At 39.5% G+C, this 17,190-nt stretch overlaps 1 protein-coding gene across 1 annotated transcript in view; it reads right to left on the bottom strand.

Moving 5' to 3' along the window:
- Positions 1-17,190, bottom strand: part of IL1RAPL1 (interleukin 1 receptor accessory protein like 1) — a 1,127,211-nt gene that overhangs the window by 504,890 nt on the left and 605,131 nt on the right. The window lies entirely within an intron of this gene.

Raw genomic sequence — 17,190 nt, 5'->3', positions numbered from 1 at the left:
CTCCAGCTATCACAGGGTGTTGATTTTTGACTCCAGCTCAGCTCTGCTCTAACCTGCAGGCCTGCCTACTACCATGGCTCTGAACATTAAGTCTCACTGTCCACATCCCAGTTGTGATCCTGACAGTTTGCCTCTGCTCCCCTTACAATCATCATTTTTCTTGGATAGGGTACAGTGTTTGCTAGGCTGCTGGCCATCAGGACAGTCTCCCACTCTGTGACAGATTCTCAGCTAATGTAAAAGGTCATCGCTCCATTGACTTCAATGGAGTTATTAAGACAATTTTCACCAGCTGCCCTCTGCTCTTCTATATTTGTACAGTGCTTAGCCCAATGGAGCTTTAAGTGCTACTGTAAGAGAAATAAATAATAATAATAATTAGAACTTTTCACCACATCACATACTCTTGTTTCAGTGTTGTCTGGTTTACATCTGTGTGTAGGGAAGGAAATTGTGTGAATTATAGTGGGTTGAGTTCTGCTGGATGCTAGGGCATACACTGCTATTTAATTTTATTTTTATTCCCATACTTGTATCACTGGTGCCTAGAACCTTGGATAGGTGCCCCTTTTTATTCTTTTATCATCCAGATAAATACATTCATTTATACTTGTGGCAGGATTGTCAATTTCAGTCAGAAGCTGCAGTTAATCAAGAACTTGAAAATGTGCAGATTTGTTTTAAAAGTTCCATAGTTGCAGCTGGTGATTTGTTTTTTGTCACCATAAATCCACACAGTACTACCTTTTTTCTACACTGCTGCTGACGGCGGCGCTGCCTTCAGAGCTGGGCAGCTAGAGAGCGACGGCTGCTGACCCGGAGCCTGGCTATGAAGGCAGAGCTGGGCCCTCAGTCAGCAGCATCCACTCTCTGGCCGCCCAGTTCTGAAGTCAGCAGCACAGAAGTAAGCATGGCAATACCATACCATGCCAGCCTTACTTCCTCGCTGCTGCTGGTGGGGCGCTGCCCTCAGAGGCAGCGCAGAAGTAAGGGTGGCAATACTGTGACACCCCTAAAATAATCTTGCAACCCCCCTGCAACTTCCTTTTGGGTCAGGGCCCCCAATTTGAAGAAGTGCTGTGATGCATTTTTTGTGGCTGTGAATTTAGCAGGGCCCCAGTGTAGCTGTATGCTGTAGACGACATCCATGCTGTGGTGTCTATCTACACATGGTAGCGACTTTCTCTGGCAGAGGGGAGGCAGTGGAGAGTTGTTGGAGCGTTTCCCAATTGCCTCCCTACTCCTGGAGCTCTGAGGCAGGGAGAGACTCCAGCAGCTGCCTGCAGCAAAGAAAGGCTCCAGCAATGGGGGGCGGCCATGGGGGAAAAAACTCTAGCAGCAGGATACCACACTGCTTAAAATACCACTGTAGATGTGAAGAGAGCCGTGTAAGGCAGTGGTTCTCAAACTAGGGCCGCCTCCTGTTCAGGGAAAGCCCCTGGCAGGCCAGGCCGGTTTGTTTACCTGCCGTGTCCGCAGGTTCGGCTGATCGTGGCTCCCACTGGCTGTGGTTCACTGCTCCAGGCCAATGGGGGCTGCGGAAAGGGTGGCCAGCACATCCCTCGGCCTGCACCGCTTCCCGCAGCCCCCATTGGCCTGGAGCGGTGAACCACGGCCAGTGGAAGCCGCAATCAGCCGAACCTGCGGACACGGCAGGTAGACAAACCGGCCCGGCCCGCCAGGGGCTTTCCCTGAGCAAGTGGTGGCCCTAGCTTGAGAACCACTGTTGTAAGGTATATATCCTAAGGTTCTATCTTGTCTCTACTCTACTCACCTAAGCAGTGCCTTAATATTTAACTCTATTTACACCAGTGCTGGGGTATGTACACGGTGTATGTACTCTACACTCTGCCATAAGTAGAGACGTAGCCTTGATATATGGTATGGTAGAAGAATCTTACTTTTTTAATATTACAAGCTATGTGTTTTTATCTTATTGTATTCTGAAGCTTTGGCATTTGTTTTGGCTTCTATACTAGTATGATAAAGGGATAATGGTCATGGTGCAAGGGTATACTAAGCAATAAATAACACTGGCAATTGATTAAATACCAGAGCAAAGCTGAGACATTTAATCAGTGCATAAGCTTTTTATTGCCTGGACATCCAATATCATGAGTGCTATTGCTATCAGAATGAAAACAAAACATAACTGTTTCAAGCAATGCAATCTTACAGAAAGAAGCCACAATATCTTTCTTGAACAGGTTTAGTACTGGTATGATGGTGACATGACTCAATCTCTAATATTTTCCAGTGTTGGGTTTAAAAAGTTAAAAGAAAAGTATTTTACTGCTGTCCATGTGGAATGCCAATAGAATAGCTTTGGGTCAAGAATAGATCTCTGTGGGGCCCCAGTATGAACAACCCTATGGATAATGGTTCCACTTGTACAGTTATTTCTTGTGATCTAACTAGTTTTCAATCCATTAAATCCATTTAAATCAGCAGTTGTGTGTGCACAAAATCTAGGCCAGTAGTTCTCAACCTATTTACCATTGTGGGCCACATATGCAACTCTGTGTGTTATGTGGGCCGCATCCACCCTGCATGTACCTGTGTGGCTCTGAGGATGTCACATGGGCAGCAGCTGTGTGCTGATTCGCCCACAAGTGGCCCGCAGGCTGTAGGTTGAGAACCACTAATCTAGATGCTACCATAATATAAATGACAACAACAATTCACCCTTCTCTTGGGTAATTCTACAATCTGAGTATTATTGAAATATACAGTCCACTGCGTATCATCTGTATTTAAATTAACTCTCTTCACTAAATGTTTTCTTCTATTAAACTACATGATTGTCAAGTAAAAATCTGTTTGAAGGTTTGGGTGGACAATACATAATTTTGGAAAGACTGAGTTTCAGATAAATGGGACATCACTGCCTACCATGCTCTGAAGTCTGTAGTGGAGGGGTAAAAAACAAGAGGGATTTTTGTTTGGAATAACAGGGTTGTAGAAGGGAAGACTCACCACTGTTGGGACCCTGTGTGGCTGGGAATGGGAGCTCATTCCTCATCTGGTGCCTCCTGCTGACAGCCACTCTGGTCCTCCAGTGGTCTCTCTTCTCATGACTCTGACCACTAGCGGGGTCACTTTAAAGTTTCTCCCCTTCTGGGGCATCAGCATCCCAAACAGTGTCCCCATGAAACACTGGTGACTGATATTTTCCACACCTACAGAGCTCTTCTGTGGGGGGAGGGATAGCTCAGTGGTTTGAGCATTGGCCTGCTTAAATCCCAGGTTGTGAGTTCAATCCTTGAGGAGGCTGTTTGGGGATCTGGGGTAAAAATTAAGGATTGGTCCTGCTTTGAGCAAGGGGTTGGACTAGATGACCTCCTAAGGTCCCTTCCAACTTTGATATTCTAACATTTAACTCTTCTGTCACAATAATGGCCACAGGGTTTCTCCCTGGATTCCTTTAATCAAACTCAAAAGCAAACCACAACAAAAGCAAATCACAACTTCTGCCCCCTTCTTCGAGCTTACACTTTTAATCCATCCTGGGTGCTTCTATAAAATACTGACTCTTAAGAGTTACCTCCCTGGAGCCTGGCTTCTACTCTGGATCCTCTACTCTCATCTACCCCCAAGGCCATCTACCTGCGGTTGGCCTTCTCTCAGGCCCACTCAAGAAGTCCCCTTCACTTCTCCTGTCCTTTCCCACCAGGGTCCATCCCAGGGTGTAAATTCATTTCTGAAGCTCTTCCTCAGTTGAGCACCTTTGTGGGTTTTCTTTCCTGGAGGTCCAGGTCCTGCCCTTTTGTCAGAATTCAGAACCGCAACATGCTCTACCCCAGGCTCTTCTCCATATAACTCCCAGTTCTACCTTCTATTACTCAGATTGAGATGGTAGAGTTCTTCCTGCTCTCCCTGCAGCCCCTTTCTGCTCCAGCCTTCCTTTCTTTATAGTAATCACTCTACTCCTTCTCCAGTGGGGCTTCATCTTTAATTAATTGCCTATCAGGTCCATATTAACCCATTCAAAGCCAGGATATGAGATATACCCCATCCAAAGGGTTTTAATTTATTATCATGTACAGTTAAATGCAATGCACTATCTCTGATCTTAATGTATTCACAATGGGACAAAGTTAATCATCAAAGTCTATTGTCAGCAAGAAATTACTGAATATGTATGGTTATTTTGTTTCTATGGTGAATATAAAAAGACCCTTAAGGCAAGGTTAAAGGGTACATATGTTATATTTATGGTTTATTTGTAGCCTAATTCAAAACCATTAAGGCTAAAATCAATATAAGCAATAAAACAGGAATCTTAAAGCAGCCTGCTCTCACTCCTCTGCAGCAGATTTACATATTCCAAGTACTGAGCAGATTTACACATTCGAAGTACTGAGTTACGGAATACCTATAGTATGATTCCACTTCAGTGTGGCTTTAGGATTTTCCAGCTTCTTACTAGGTGATACTCAGATCCCAGTGGTTTGGAATTAACATAATTAAAAAACAGAATTGAGAGTGTTCTAGACAACTTTTTGAAGGGTTCATATAGAATTCTTGATTAAACCTATATATTAGTAACAAGTAGCGGACCAGCTTAACCCTAGTCTTGTTTATCTATATCCTTGTTTTTAATGACCTTCCTCCACATTACTTGTTGCAGAAAGTGCAAGAACAGAAATGTTAGCCACTGGGAAACTCTGAGGGTGGAGGTTTCAGGGAGTAGAACCTACTTATCTTGGTGTGTGCAGAAAATAGGGAGATATACTGCCTCCTCCCTTGGGGCAATATGTGCCTGCAGGGGTGCACGTATGGCGCTTCTCCAAGCACAATGACTCTGATTATTACTAACACTTGCAAAAGCCATGCAGGAATGAGTAAAGATATTTGTCTTCTTCCCATGCCCACTCAAGTGCACACAGATAACCTGGCCTCTTTACTTGCATAAGGTACTAATTCATATGAAGGCAAAGAAGCAAACGTGCATGTTATGCAAAGCATTAAAAGTATATCCTTTATTTGCCACAAATCTTCCTCTAATATTGCAGATATTAATGCTAAACTTTGGTACTACATATACCTTCCTGAACCTACACATTCTCTAATGAACAAATATGTAACTACTGTAAAGTAAATACCTTTAACTTATTTCGTGATCTTTAGAATTTTTAAGAGCATTTCAATCTATATGCATAGTCTGTCATTTGCTTTATTTTGCTTTCTGCCAGGTAACTAAATATGTGGATGACAATAAATATATTATCTGAATTGCACTATTTTAATAGAGTCACAATATTGTCAATATGGAAATATTTTTGGCATATTCTGTTAATGATTGCATATCAAAGCTCCTGAGTTTTCTTTACACTGAAAAGATACCTTGTTAACTATTTAGTTAAACTTTAATAATAATCCAATAATTTTAAAAGTGCAAATGAAGAAAAACAACCCCTCTCTCCAACCTTTAGTCACTGGTATGCACTGCCAGTAAAATGCAAGATAGATTGGATACCCTGAATTTGACTTCTTTGCTCACTAGCTTTGTTGCAATATAAACATCACTCTAAACACATGCAAAACATGAAAAATACTGATGTATGAATTCCCATAAGTTACATTTAACTTTTAGGCATCTGGTAGCAGATTTCCCTGCTCTGTGGTGTGAACAAATCCAGTAATTACTGTGGGTTTTATATATATATAAATGACAAATAATAGAAGTTGTTGTCGTAGTAACACTGAGTCTATTCCATTTAAAAAGGAAATAACCTCCAAGATGCAAAGCAAGTAAAATAAATGGTAGCATTTAAATATCCAGATACAACTTTTATTTATTGTAATATATCTAGCTGCAAAACCAGACTAACATGCAGGTATTTGACTTCTTCATGGAAGCCAATAAAAACTCACCAAAATAGGAAGTCAGTCACACATTAGACCATACCCTACATTCAAATTATTATTACATTTGAATTACTACGATAGAATTGCTCTTACAGATGTTGTCATTAAAAGAAAGAATCCACAGTCATTACCACGCTATTGTAATTAAATTTTTACAGCAGTAGTTCCTGTGGTAAAAAGTAATTACCCTGGTTCAATAAAGGTTGATTTTGAATGGCAACAACTATAACTGCATGAACTGTAAGTAGTTTTTTCCCCCATTAAAACTAATGTTCTAAAGGAGAAATTAAATTGGAGGTCCAAAAAAAATAAATGTTGACTTCCCAACAAGTGAAGGGAGGTGAAAAGAAGCTTTCATTGGATTTAGTTAAGGTTAAGGCGACATATGCAATGTTAGCTCTGCCCTCTCTTTCAAATACATTATGCTATGGGCTTCCTGTAGAACCCTACCTCATTCATTGCAAACTTTCAGCTATTTTTTTCCCCATTGTTCATGGACATTCATGTCTGCCGCACCAGCAAGTCAGCTAGGAAGCACGTGGTATTAGATATTCCCAGGGCCAGGACTCCAGTTGTCCCACACAGAAAGCATGTTCCAGGATACTTGCTCTAGCTATTATGTTTGCCAAGTTCTATCAGATCCTTTTGATAGAAGAAAGCACTGTAGACTAACTGTGACTTTTTAAAAGGTAGCTAGAAGGCACCTCACCCACGAGAACTGCAAACTACATTGTGAAGGATAAAAATGTATATTTTGACACTGTTCTGTGGAAATATACTTTCTTTTACTACCAAATTTAGTAAGCAGCTCAAAACTATCTCTGAATACTGTAGAAGTTACATTTTCGAAGTCTATCAAGTCAACACTTCTATAGAAATGTCATTTGCAGACTGAACATAAACTTATTAGTCTAGATATAAGCTAATATTTGAAAAGAAGAATTCCCTCGAGTTTCTGTTCAAGCTGATGTGATTTTATTTTTCCTTTGCCAATTTTTCACACCCAGCAAACACCCCATGAGACATGATTAAAAGTTGGAGGCTTTTTCCAGTAAGGAATAGGAAAAAGATTATAACAGCTCCCTAAATAAATTATATATTATTAAATATAAAGTTATTTTATTGCCCTAATTGAAAGAATCTTATTTTCCTTTTGGTGAACAATCTGGGAGTTTAACAAAGGTCTCTCCCTTTACTCATGCCCTGTGGAGGACTACCCCTAGCTATGAGGTTATTGCTGAGACTCCAGTGGATTTAGAACCATTACTGGAAATTAAAGAGCCTGTCCTGAACATGTATTCTTCTCCAATTAAGAAAACTACTACTGGTAGAAGAAAATGGAACAATGTTTCAAGAGCAAGGGGCAATGCTTCTTGACAGCCAGCTGATCTGATATAACAGTTTTCTGAATAATGAATTGGTAACAGACCTAAATTTTAGAGGGCATTCCTTAGGCTCATAAAGCAATCTACACTGCATTTTGGCTTCGAGATTTGAAAGTCAAACAGGAAAAAAACAATTTATGCTGATTTGCAATTTAAACGTTCACAAATGAACTGGAGTGTTTACTGCCGATTTACACTGTAACGTTATTATAGATATCACTTTTATTGCAGGTGATTCTTTTCTCATCCTCTCTGAGGAATGAATCAATGGCAACACAGCTGTCAGCAGAATAAGGAAGAAAACCTCAAAACCTGAAGAAGAAGAAGAAAAAAAATACCACTTTCAAAGCTACTGTTCTGAGAGAGGCTACAATAGCATGTTGCAGCCAGCATTCTGCAATTTGGAAATCAAGCACATCCTCACATCCTTTGCAGAATGCCCAGCTTGTATTTACCTAGGGATTACGATTCTATTAATTCCCACATGGTGACCTAGGAGAATGATGCAACAACTCAGAATGCTGGAGATCTCCTTGTGTGACCCATTAATTACCACAGCTCACAGAGGAGTCTTAAAAAGGAGAAGGATTAAATACTTCACCATTACAAATTATGAGATTTAAGCAGTTTTTTAATAGTCTTTACAATTCTCCTTTAACCTCCAATACAACTTACCCTGTGGCAAAATGTAAAATGAGTATGAAATGAGACAGGAAGTCAAAGCCAGTGTATATGTTATATCAAACAAAAGCAAACACCCCCTTTCCACCTTAACACACAAATACCACACACACACAATTTGTATATTTGTATATTTATATTACATACAAAACCAGAATGTTAAAGTTGGAAAATCAAGCATTTCAAAATCAGGAAATGCCAGAATTAAAGTTGCCTGTGCAACCTTAGTCTGACACTCTTGGGCAGATGCATTATGGCTAGGCTTGGAAGGATGAAATTTTTATTGGCATATGTCGGTAAACGCTGATTTCACCATATACACACAAACTGACAAAAAATACTTCCATCAGCAATAATTGAAACTTACAGAAAGGGAAAGTAAGAAAAATGCTGCTTGAGAATTTATTAGGAGTTTAATTTAAGGATACTTACTTCATATATTTTGACATGTGATATTGACAATTTGTGTTTTAACAGTACTAAAGCTTTAACTTTTTGAATAATTTTTAAATAATTATTGTCTGACCCCTCCTATGGACTGACCTCTTCATAATTTTGTGTAACTGTGAAAATTTAATCGATAAATATAGGAAAAATGCTTAAAATAAACACTGATATTATCTGTTGCAATTATATAAAAAATAAAAATCACATTCTGTCAAACCTAGTTATGACACCGTCTTTAATTACATGATCACCCCACAGGACCTGCAGTCCTCATTGAATGGGTAGCTGTTGAATCTTTCCTTTTATCTTCAGAATTCAGTGTGTGGCCCCAGGCCTTAGTTATTGCATACTACCCACATCCTGCACTGAATACAAAGCTTTTAGTTTTCTCATGGGCTTTTGTATTCAGCTCTTATTATAGTGTCTGAGGGCTTCATAAATGTTCACCTTTCAAGCTGAAATGTTTCAGGCCTTGTCTCTTTCTGAAGATGATTTTCCTTTTTTAATGTTTGAGTCAAAATGGATCATATATATACACAAAGGGATTAGTTCGATGTCTTCACTGCAGAGTTATTTATACTCGAGTTAACTCCTCTTTTTGTCTAGCGCAAGTGAGAACAGCCACACTTTGAAATAACCCTCACTCTGCACAGGGTAATTGTGTTAGCAGATGAGGAGTTATGTTAACTTAAGCTGTAGCCTATATCCTGTAATGGGACAGCCAACTTGAGTTAAAGCAACACCACGCTCAAGGTATGTGTGATTGGAACTTGATTTAGGGGCAATATTCAAGTTAACTCTGCAGGGAAGACAAGCCCTGTGAGTGCTTTGTCACCACAAGAGAAGGAGGGATATTTAATTTTATTGTGGAGTTACCATCACAATTAGTGCTACAGTGGTGGGTGTGGGAAGTTGAAGCTGCCTAAAAATTTGAAAGACTGGAAATTCATTTTTATGAGAAGTTCTGCTACATTGTTCCACAAGACTGAAGTACATTTTGGGCCACTACAAGCAGCCTGCTAAATTAGATGCAGGAGCATCCATCCAATGCCGTTCCACCCCTTCCATCCATGGTAGTCAGAGCCTGGTCCTCTACTGCCAAGAGACTTTTGAATTTTTATTGACTTTACAACAAAAAGGCCTTACAGTGGACTTATTTCCTAGGACATGTTATCTTGATAAGTTTGGGCTACCTCTTTAAATGCTTAAATGCTAGTGCAAGAGTGAGGAAAAGCATACTACTATAAATGCAACCAACAACTGCTTGAACATACCTCTGATCCTGTGTTGGCAGGCATCTGTAAGCTTGTGTTAATAATGCCTGCTTTGTATACATGCAGCAGTGCGTTTAACACTAAATCTCTGTTAAAGTGTTTTTCCCCATTTGGAATCCATCTTGGAACCCCACGCGGAGGTGAGAAGAGATGTGGGGGAGATAGAGAGAGGAATGCTGGTTGTTTGCCCAGCAGGGAACATAGACACACCATTACAGGATGCCGGAGGGGAAGGATGGTGATTTTGCATGCACAGCAGGATTAGAAGGTGTGACAATAGCTGCAGCTTGCTATGTGGGGTCAGAGGGGGAGGGAAAAAGGAGAGAAAGTTGTCATGCCCTGAAGGGAACATACAAGCAGCATTAACAGAGGTGGGGGTGATAGTACCCATATCCTGAAAGGAAGCTACACGTGACATTTCTTAAATCCATCTTCCACCAGACAACAGATTGGTCTTACATACACAATGGGCCCTTTATGTCATATTCTTCCAAATATAACTAAAATGGTGAATCAAGTCCTTGCCTGGCTGAGGAGATCCTTTCTCAGCTTCCTCTCTGTCCCATTCCTCCACAGTCTGTTCCTCTATCTCCTTCTCGGAGTCTTGGGTTTGAGCAGTGTGGCTGTGGTCCCCCGTTGAGAGCTTTGGCTCCTCCACATTTGGTCATCCCCAGGTTCTCTGTAGTCAGTCATCCTTCTCCAGAGTGTAGACAGGCACCATTCTTGGAGTATTGGCAAGCACCTGGACAAAGTGCTCATGCAGTAGCTCCTCAGGCTTTTACTAGACTAGAAGTTGTGGTCCTTTGTCTGGTGGTACAGTATCTCTAGATATTTGATCTTGTCCCAAGACTGGTGGCAGTACAGTGGATCCCTTCCTCAGACAGATTTGGATTATGTACTGTCCTAACACTGCTGATTTGGGGTCTTGGATCCAAAATCTTAAGTCCTATTGGAATCACATCAGAACAGAATAAAATGCTTGGTATCAGCCACAGGCCAGTTTGCTGGATGCTGGGGAAGAAGTTTCTACTCAGTTACCATTGACTAAACTAAAGTGCAGAATCAGAACTAGAACGTCATACAAGGAGGGGTCCAAACATTCAAGTGGGTATTTATATGGTATGGAGATAACTTCTGGTCATGAGATGGGGAAGATACACACAACAATATACCTGAACAGCAATTTGGGGAAGACATTGGGAAACTCCTAGTACTCAAAAGGACTGTAACTGAGTCCCCGCTGAATCACTAATTTGAGCATCAGCGACGGTCAAGCATCACTCAAGCTCAAAGCATCACTTACTAGACTGCGTGTAGATGCAAGTAGGGTTGAGGGGAACACTAGAGTTATACCTCTAGCTAACGCTGTAGTGAAGACATGGCCTTCGTTATCTAGTTAACAGTTGTACAGCTAAAACAATAAAACTTAACTTATGAAACCTCAAGAGACTCCTGCTAAGCCATCACACATTATATTACGCCATCTCTGAAGAACATCTTAAATTGAACCTTTGTACCTTTTCTTTTAATATATTTCCCTTATACTTGAGAGGTAGAAGCAGTTGTTTGAGAAAAGTAGTTTTATAGCCTTCTGTTGTTTATTCTTCTCATTCACTGGAGCAATCAAAGAACCTTATTCTATATGTCCCAAAACATTCTTAATATAATGTCCAGGGAAATACTCAGTTCAAGGAAGTTTCTGTTTTAAATGTCTCTCTCTCTCTCTCTCTCTTTCTCTCTCTCACACACACACTCTATCAATAGTTCCATAGCATACTCCCAAGCAAAAGGAATAAATAGTCCTTTGTGGTTTTTTGGCTGCCAGAGACAAATGCAATCCATGTTTAACATACAAAAATAATTGCCCAAAGTCTCCTTATATTTTGTTGTCAGACCTCTCAACTAGCTTGTGCTCATGTAATACACAAGGTGTGACGCATAGCAAATTGTCAGAAACAAAAAAAATATTTGTGTTTGAAACTTAATATGGTGTGGAATTCATTACTGCATGGGAGAACACTTTTTCTAACCTACTTTCATGTTTCTGAACATTACATACTAAAAACATTAAAAGAACATCTGAATATCAGTCCCCCCAGTCTCAAATTGGGTACTCAGAAAATGAGGAACACACAATTAGTGACCATTTGTAAAAAGTTTGGAGTAAGTGCCTTGCCCAGCATCTATAGGAACTCTGTTGCAGACACAGGGATAGAGTCGAAATCCCGAGGGCAACATTCAACTATCTTAACGATGAGACTGTGCCTTTTCCCTTTCTGCAATCCTCTGCCTCATTCAGCACACACCTTCCCACTTCTGCAACAAATAAAGCAGGGGGTCCTCCAAGCAACAGCCTGTGTTACTATACAACCCAGATTCATTCCCAGAGCATGGTCCATCCTGCACAATGAATGAGGAATCAATACTAGGTGATCATGTAATTAAAGACTGAATGATTATGCATAAACACAAGTGGGCCAAATCATGTTTATACAGACAACCTTGCCCTCAGGTCATCTTCTCTTTAGGCTCTGAATGTAAGTACATCTCCAAGTACTGCTTGGATAGATCCAACCTCATTTTTGCACTGCTGCCCCAAACCATAATGACAACTTATCAGCTTGCAGTACTGGGTAAAAATCAATATGGAAATACCATTGGCATTCCTTTCTCTGTAGTGGTGATGTCTGAGCAGTTGTGATTTTCAGTGTGGCACAGAGAATTTGAGAATGTTACTTGCCAAATCTTGTGAATCACTAGGAGACATTACTGAAAATTTCTTTACACTCACAGATTTCAGGCAATCATCCTGACCGGATATATTTATTCCAAGGTAGATGTGCTTCAAAATTAGTTATTCTACAATTAAAGCAGAGCTGGCCAAATAATTCATTGCAAAATATGTTCATTGCAAATCTTGACATTTTTCATCAAAGAATTACTAGTGATTTTTTTAATTCTACCACCAGCTGTAACTAAAGTCAGCAATGATCTCCCTAAATCAATGGCTTTAGAACACTGTAATAAAACCACATTTTACTGCTCCTCTTCAACCACATCAGACTTAACCTTCCTGTTACTGATTTGAGAGTACTGCATGACTGCTTCTCCCCACTTATTTACCCTCATTAAGTTCCAAGTTCTTCCGCATCTCTTTTGCTCTGCCAGTGACGCTACCCTGTCTTCCCATTTGTCACCTTATTACACAGTACAGTTTCTTCAGCTGTATTACCCCTTACAAATGAAAGAGCCTTTCTGGGCTCATCTGCTAGCCCCCTAACTCTCTCCACATTCAAGTCCCTCCTGAAGATTTCTCTCTGTCACAATGCTGATAAGAAACTTGCTAATGGAAGTTGTCAGGCATGAGGAGTAACTTGGGCATAATTTCCATGTTCCTTCATTCCTTCCTTCCATCCATCTATCAATATATACATAGAGAACAATGGCAGTATTTATTAACAAGTATCTGTATAACTGCTTATCTGTTGCTTTTGTTCCCCCTATCCACTGTCTGGATTGTGAGAACTTTGCATCAAAGATCGTATCGTCTTCTGTGCTTCAAAGTGCTCAGGTACACTGTGAGTTATTATTATTAGCCAAAGACCTTTGATTTAGCCAGGCATAAATTACTCCTCCAAATAACCCCCAGCAAGTGTATCAAATGTAGTAGTGTCTGTCAACTGGATTGCAGGACAGGACATTGACTGTTCTGTTGGCCTTGGGAAGTCATTTAACTTTTTGGTGCTTCACCTTAATTGCCTACCTCACAGGGGTGTTGAAATGTCTAATGTAATCACTCTGAAGATGAAAAAGTATTATTTAGCTGCTAAATATTATTATTATCACCAGAGCAATCATGCACAGCTTTTCCATTAGTAGCATTAAAGGACATTGCCTTGTGGATCTATACTCAGGACTCTGTTTTTGCTTATACCCTTCCAGCTCAATGTGTTTTCTGATCTGTGATTATGGGAAGCAGCCCCAAAGAAATGGGATAAACTAATAGTCACATTAAAAGAGGATTGTCTAATTTTAAGAAACCTTGTAACTGTAAAAAGAATTGAAACTTAGAAGCCTCATCAATAAAAACCACTTGAACATTATTTATGGTCAGAATTAGAATCAGAATTTTTTTGGTGGAGCCTTGCAGTTTGAAGGAAAAATATATATATTAAAAATCTTCTTTTCAGTGATGTTATTCTGATCGCCTGAAACTGACATTCTACAGGACAATGCATTTAATCCTCACTTTTGTTGGCACATCTCATTTTGGCAGAGTATTGCATTGTTCTTTAAACAGTACAAATTGTCATTGAGTTGAACAGTCTTGTCAAATTCTAAGCATTCAAAAATTATGTCAGGCCTCAAAAATCAAGATATTTAAAAATATATTAATTGGGAGGCTTCTTTTTATTTCCCACCTCTTTTTTTTTTTTTTTTTTTTAAAGCTTTTAACTTGCTAGAGTGTAGAGTAGATCTGACTGCTTTTCTCTGCAACCATTAGGGCTAACATTCCCCTCCATTTTAAAAACAAATTCTGAGATTCTACTAGATTTCTGATATAGGCACTGGACACTAGGAACTGGGGATTTAAGAAAAACACAAAATATCTCAAGACTCACAAAAAATGAACAGAATTGGCAAAACTTGAGTGAGGTTTCCAAGTTCCAATGATTTATTTTTTCTCGCCATCTTAGTGTCTGGCTCATCTCCTCAGCTATTGTTTGTTACCTTTTTTGTCACCTTCTGTTTCTCAGTGTTTTTGTTTTTTTGTTTTTTGATAATTTCTGATTGTCAAGATTTCATCTAACCTCTGTCTATATGTCCCTTAAACAATTTGTTCTTGATTTCTTTTCTTTGCTCCTTTCTCCTTGTTGGCATATTATCTCTGTGCATTTGATTTATATGTGCTTAATTTTCTCTTGTTTGCCTCTCCCCAAACCAATCTTTAACATTTGTAATATCCTTCCCACTGGAATTTGCTTTGCCTGTTTGGTCTCATAAAGCCTGAATCTGTAGACCTTCAGGGCACATTTCCCCTCCTATCTCAGTAGCAGACTCAAAATATGAAGAGAATTGTCTTTTTGGCTAGAGCAGGAAGGAGGAGGCAAAGCAGGGGCCTTAAGCTACTGGGGTCTTCACAGGCTGTGGGAGCTCCCTCCCCCAACTCCCTGTGTTGTGAACAGTGACGGTAGGACACAGACTATTCCCTCTCATTTCTCCCTACCCCTTTTGGAAATCACTGTTTGCAGTTGGGCTTTCTCTCATGGGGGAAGCGGGGAGAGAAGCAGGGCTCGGAGCAGCAGCAAGGACCCTCCTTATGGCAGCAGCATGGAAGCCCTTGATGCTGAAAGGTAGGGCTGGCCTACATCAATGCTATTATATGTGGGTAGCCTGAATTAATTGTACCAGGTTTGGGTGAGTAATAGTATTGGAGTAGAGTTTGGTGGCTCAATTAATTACACTGGGGTTGGCCTGAATTGTCTTGGTGTGCAGAGGCTGGGTTAATTGCAGGGAAAACTAGTGGATGGTCTGAATTAATTTTCCTGGAGGCAACCTTGAGAAATACCTCCCTTCCCTCCCCAGATCCCTTCACCATCATGCCTCCAGAGAAGCCGAGGCAGGGACATTCAGCTTCCCCACCCTATGCCTCCCAGGAACCCGAGCAGAGACCTTTTCTCCAACTTTAATCTCATCTGTAAAAGTGTGCTGCTCTCTCTCATGATTTCATTGGGAGTTACTCGCTATTTGGTATTTTTCTGAAAGCTCTATTTCATGGAATCAGATAATTCATGAGAATTTCAATTTTCCCTTCTTTTTTAAAAAGGGAAGTTTCTAACTCGTCTGTTCGTGAAGAAACTTTGAAAATGTGAACCTTAAATACTAAATACCATATGATAAATACAAAAGAAGTAAAAATGTATTATTGAAAAATATGTAAATATTAAGCAAATCTCATGAATTTTGGTGGATTTGACTTACGATCTTTGAACACTTGGAGTTGGCAAGTATATATAACACTGATTTAATGACTTCATGCTATTTAGTTATGAAACAACTTTTCAAACATATTTTATCCTTAAAAATATAATCCGTCAATTATGGCACAACATACAACAAAATGCAGGTGTTCTACATTTTGGTTGATTGGCACATACTTTGATGGTTTATGTCACCTACTGGCAGGTTTGAAAGCTTGGAGGTATGCTTAACTTTAAACACAATCAGTTGGTCTGCTCATTTGTGTAAAATTAAGTAAGTGTTTTCAGGATCAAGGCCTAATCTGAAACAAGACATAAAAGTGAACATAAACAATTTGTAAGAGGATGGTAAAATCCATGAGTAAAATTATCTCTGAAAGTAATAGAAAATCAAAGTAATTCTTTTAAACCCATGATAATCATCTTACTTTCTCTCTCTCTCTTTTTTTTTTTTTGTTTGTGTTTTTTTGCTTTCTACTAGCACTCAGGAGGAACTTGTCATAATTTTCATTTTCATTGCATTGTCTCTGAAATGTGCAGGTGACAACGTTTATCTCTCCACGATGTAAATGTCCTGACAGCTAACTTGCAAGCATTTGCTTATCTCATCATAACTATTCACAAAAAGAAAAGGAGTACTTGTGGCACCTTAGAGACTAATACATTTATTTGAGCATAAGCTTTCATGAGCTACAGCTCACTTCAGTAAGTCCTAATCCCAATTGATGTACAATTCTTGTTTTTTGTTTAATAATAACAAGAGTACCTAGCTGTTCTATAGCACTTTTGATCTGTAGTTCTCATAGCACTTTACAAAGGAGGTCAGTACCATATTCCCATTTTACAGATGGGGAAACTGAGGCACAGGGAGGGACATGACTTGCTCAAGGTCACCCAGCAGGCCAGTGGATGAGTTGGGAATTGAACTCAGGTATCCTGAATCCTAGTTCAGTGCCCAGTCCAGCATTTAGGCACAGGAAAATTTCACGAATCACCATAAAAGTGGATTTAGAAATGGAAAGGTGTAAGCAGGATATTGCTATTCCAAATAGTCTCCAGGTTTACAAAAAATGATCAAAATTGAAAATATATTTCATACCAAAATAGTTAGTATAGTTTACTAGTTTAATAATAGAAATATATGTACATGCATGTAATATCCTTTAAAAATCCTTGCCTAAATGAAATGACAGAAAATAAGAAGGTAAAGGTGAATTATTACCTTATGTTTTTATTAAAAATGACAAACTGCAGGAAAATTTTCAAACTTTAATTTTAAATGCATAAACTTGTATAGTTTGCTACTGCAGTCACATTGTTATTTTCGCATCTGCTTTGCAATATGTAAGCAGCATGTTTTAAATCTCATAACTAACCATTACTGTGTCAACCTCATATCAATTCTTGCATAAGGTGTTTATCCACCAATTGAATTTGCACATTCTGAAGGTCTCTGTTCAAAAGGTAGGTCTCAGACTGATCATTAAAGGGTGAATCTGGTTGCCCTTATTTTAAAAAGTCTACTGAAGACACCAATACTAAGTATCTGGA

Source organism: Chelonia mydas, chromosome 1, assembly GCF_015237465.2.
Source record: "Chelonia mydas isolate rCheMyd1 chromosome 1, rCheMyd1.pri.v2, whole genome shotgun sequence".
Lineage (NCBI taxonomy): Eukaryota > Metazoa > Chordata > Testudines > Cheloniidae > Chelonia > Chelonia mydas.
The sequence above is the reverse complement of the archived record's forward strand: the minus strand, read 5'-3'. Positions and strand labels throughout refer to the sequence as shown.